General features: G+C 36.9%; 1 non-coding gene across 1 annotated transcript; it reads left to right on the forward strand.

Annotated features, from left to right (window-relative positions):
- Nucleotides 1-3,300: 3,300 nt before the first annotated feature.
- On the forward strand, nt 3,301-3,432 carry LOC115029323 (small nucleolar RNA SNORA17). The gene has a single exon (XR_003834892.1). It is a non-coding gene; the product is annotated as a small nucleolar RNA SNORA17 (small nucleolar RNA).
- Nucleotides 3,433-4,604: the final 1,172 nt, after the last annotated feature.

Raw genomic sequence — 4,604 nt, forward strand, 5'->3', positions numbered from 1 at the left:
GATAACTTTTGGTTGAAAGTTGATTTTATTCAATAATAGAATGGCTGCTCAAGTTTGTTTCTTGAGTCCATTTACTTAGAATTTTGTTTCCAGTCATTCAGTCTGAGGTACAGTCTGTCTTTGTCACTGAGGTGTGTTTCCTGTGTGCAATAAAATGTTGGGTCCTGTTTATGAATTCAGTCTTTAAATCTATGCCTTTTAATTGTGGAATTGAGTTCCTTGATATTATGAGTTATTAAGGAAAAGTGATTGCTGCTTCCTATTATTTTTGTTGTTTGAGATGTAATTATGTTTGTGTGGTTTTGTTCTTTTGGATTTATTGAAAGAAGATTAATTTCTTGCATATTCTAAGGTGTAGTTTCTCTCCTTGTGTTGGAGTTTTCTATCTATTATCCATTGTATGTCTGGATTTGTGGAAAGATATTGTGTAAATTTGATTTTGCATTGGAATATCGTGGTTTCTCTGTCTATGTTAATTGAGCGTTTTGTGGTGTATAATAGCCTGGGCTGGCATTTGCATTCTCTAGGTTGTTTAGGACATCTGCCCAGGATGATCCGGTTTTTAGAGTCTCTGTTGAGAAGTTTGGTATAATTCTGGTTGGTCTGCCATTTTATGTTACTTGACCTTTTCCCCCTTACTGCTTTTAATATTCTTTTATTGTTTTGTGCATTTCTTGTTTTGAAAATTATGTGACAGGAGGAATTTATGGTCCAATCTATTTGAAGTTCTGTAGGCTTCTTGTATGTTCATGGGCATCTCTTTCTGTAGGTTAGCAAAGATTTCTTCCATAATTTTGTTCAAGATGTTTAATGGTCTTTTAAGTTGGGAATCTTCACTCTCTTTTATACCCAGTATCCTTAGGTTTTGTCTTCTCATTGTGTCCTGGGTTTTCTGGATGTTTTGGTTTAGAAGCTTTTACATTTTGCATTTTTAACTATTGTGTCAATGTTTTCTATGATATATTATGCCTCTGAGACTCTCTCTTCTATCTCTTGTATTCTGTTGATGATGGTTGCATCTCTGACTCCTGTACTGGCTAGTTTTGTGTCAACTTGACACAGCTGGAGTTATGACAGAGAAAGGAGCATCAATTAGGGAAATGCCTCTATGAGATCCAGCTGCAAGGAATTTTCTCAATTAGTGATCAAGGGGGGAGGGCCCCTTGTGAGTGGTACCATCTCTGGGCTGGTAGTCTTGGCTTCTATAAGAGAGCAAGGTGAGCAAGCCAGTGGAAGCAATCCAGTAATGAACATCCCTCCATGGCCTCTGCATCAGCTCCTGCTTTCTGATATGCTTGAGTTCCAGTCCTGACTTCCTTGGTGATGAACAGCAGTATGGAAGTGTAAGCCAAATAAACCCTTTCCTCCCCAACTTGCTTCTTGGTCATGATGTTTGTGCAGGAATAGAAACCCTAACTAAGACAACTCCTGGTCTCTTTTCTAGGTTTTATATATGCAAACTTTTCTCCCTTTGTGGTTTCTTTATTGTTTCTATTTCCATTTTTAGATTCTGAATTTTTGTTTCAATTCTTTCACCTGTTTGATTGTGTTTTCCTATAGTTCTTCAAGGGGCTTTTGTATTTCTCTTTAAGGCCTTTTACTTTTTTATCTGAGTTCTCTTTATTTCTTTAAGGGAGTTGTTTATATCCTTCTTAAAATCCTCTGTCATCATCATGAGATGTGATTTTAAATATTAATCTTGCTTTTTGGTGTGTTGGGTTATCTGGAACTTGTGGTGGTTGTAGAACTGTGTTCTGATGATGCCAAATAGCCTTGGTCTCTGTTGCTTAGGTTCTTTTGCTTTCATCTCACCATCCTATTATCTCTGGTGTTAATTTGTATTGCTGTCTTTGATAGGATATTGTCCCTTCTGTGGACCTGTAAGTCTATGATCTTAAGTCTGTTATCACTCCTGGGGAGTCCAGCTCTCTCCTGGTGGGATTTGGGGCAGATGGCTGTAGGACAGCCTTTGCTCTGGGATACAGGTTGAGACTCCATTCCTATATTTACAAATATGTCGATGCTTTAAGGAACATTTGACATAGTTACCTTACAATTTTAATTTTTGATTTATTGGAAGCATTTTATTAAATCTAAACTATTGGTGTTACAAGCTTAAAATTTGAAGATTTTTATAACACTTTGTAAACAAAATTATATTGATCTCTATAATGCCCTTCAAAAGCTAGAAGCATATTCTTCTAGAGCAGAGATGTAGAAATCAGAGATGTTATGTTTTTATTTTTCATTAGAAGTGGTATAAAAATATTATAGGAAATCTGTGGCAATAGAAAAGACATAAAGTTCTGATGTAATACTGAAGCCAGTGTTTTAAGTCATTCTTTCTAAGATAACAATTGTCTAAAGTAAGGGTAATAAATATTGACTTGCACAACTCTAACAATTCTTTCAACATTTTGAAGATGAAAATTAAGAAAGAACATTGTCTGTATTTTGCTATGTGTAAAAGATTAGAATTATGGCTAGCTTTTATTATAATAATTTTAAAATTACCACATATATTCTGTGACATTGAGTATTTTGAGTAATTAATTGGGTGGTAGATGGTATTCGGAGGTGTTAGTTAAGATTTTGTTCAAACTACACTGAAACTGTACAACATTAATCGTCTGCATCTGGAACTTTTCCAGTCTCACTCAGAGCCACTCAAGGTTCTTTATCATTGCTAACATCATTGATTACTCATTAACTCACTCAATAATTCTTTTGCTATTGATTTCTTAGTAACCCACATCAATCCATACAGGAACTGACCTTATCAAATCTGGTTATTTAATATTGGAACTAAGTCACAGCTCAATTGACTTGATGATTTCCATATTATATAATCAAAGTTTGTCTTTATTCACTAGTGTTTTGGCATCAATAGGTTCTAACAAATTGGCTTAGGTTGTGTAGTTAGGACCTGCCATTATCTATGTTACAGCTCTAAATGAGCATTACTGAAAGAGCCACTTGGAGACTGTCCATTTAATCACCTCTGTTACTTACACTGGAGAACAGTCCTCGTTCTTCTTTGCCCAGGCAGCTTACTGAAATGTGTCGAAACTGAAACAAACAAACACCACCCAATTCAAGTGTGTGACAGTAAGTGCACAAATTCTCCTTATCCATAATTTTAATTGCCCATTGTAAACCATAGTCAAAAATTGTTAAATGAGACTTCCAAAAAGATGTCTTTATGATTTCATAGAGCAGATATTTATGTGTTATATTATTAGCTACTGTTCTTCATATCTGTGCCAAATTTCTAAATTAAATATTATTTAAGATAACTAGACTTCCCCTAGGGGTGTTAGAGATGTGAATGGTGTGTCACATGTGACAGTTAGTTGTAGAGAGGGGATAAGTTATTTCTATGCTCAGTGTTCTGACCTCTATGAACATCTGAATGATTAGTATCCAAGAAATATGGGAAAAACATGAGTCAGGGCATCTGGACAAGAACTGAGGTTGAGATGACCACCAGACCTCTACCATGGGGCCCAGATACAGACCTAGCCTGAGTTGAACAACAGTCAGGTACTGCACAACTTAGAGTGGTGGTGGAGGCAAACCATACCCAAGATGATCTCTGTAGTGTACCATAATGCATGAGCAGGGCATAGAACACTTGAGACCAACCTTGAGACAACCCCAGACTCTAAGAGACCAAGGACTCTGCTAAGAGGAGAAAGTAATTTGTGGAGAATAGAAGAGAAAGAGTAACAAAATGCTGTGCTTATGATGGAAAGAATTGGAGACCCAAAAGATCCCTTCTCCTCCCTTTTACCCTTGCCAAGGGGTCATGGGAGTGGGAGAACTAGCTCTATGTTCCTCACAAGCTGCAATAGTTGGGAGAGCCAGTGGGCCTTGCACCTCAGCTAAACTGTCCATGGTTGCATCAGGGATGAGGGAGGTTGTTGTTGAGCTGAACCTGAGATCATGAGATTGGGAGTGCCAGCAGCATAAGGACCTCATGGCCAGCTGATTCCATGCAGAAAGAGCTGCAATGGGCAAGTGAGTTTCCTCAAGTTGGCCAATGTTTTGCTCAGCTGTGATGGGTGCATGGCTTTGTCTTGGGATTTCTTTTTTTGACTGATGTGCCTTCTCATGTTTTTAGTTACTGTATTAGTCATATAACTGTTGTGACATTATTGGGCATGGGAAGACACTCATTGCCTATAGCCTAGTGTAATTACTTCCTAGGTGATAGCCTACTCTGTTGGGAAATTTTCCTGTAGATCAAAAGGAAAATAAATGTTCTTGAGATAATGCTGTTTAAATGAATTAATGTTTTCATGAAATTCCTGAACTGATTTAAGAAGTTTTAGAAAGTTAGTTTGATTTTGATAATGTTTGGAAGTTATGGTAGTTGATTAAAAGTTTAAAATTAGAATTAAGAATATATTGTGCCCTTGCTCTTTGAATAACAAGATCTGCATAGGTTAGAATGGGGTAGAGTGAGACTTCATACACTACAAGCACCTAATCTTAGTAGCAAGGAAATTAGGCTTGAGACAATGAATGATCAAATGAAACATTCTAGGTTGGACCTGAGTTCCTTTATCTTGTGACCTAGAGATGTGGTCACAGGTATCATC

Source organism: Mus caroli, unplaced genomic scaffold, assembly GCF_978045245.1.
Source record: "Mus caroli unplaced genomic scaffold, Mus_caroli_1 scaffold_12, whole genome shotgun sequence".
Taxonomy (NCBI): Eukaryota; Metazoa; Chordata; class Mammalia; order Rodentia; family Muridae; genus Mus; species Mus caroli.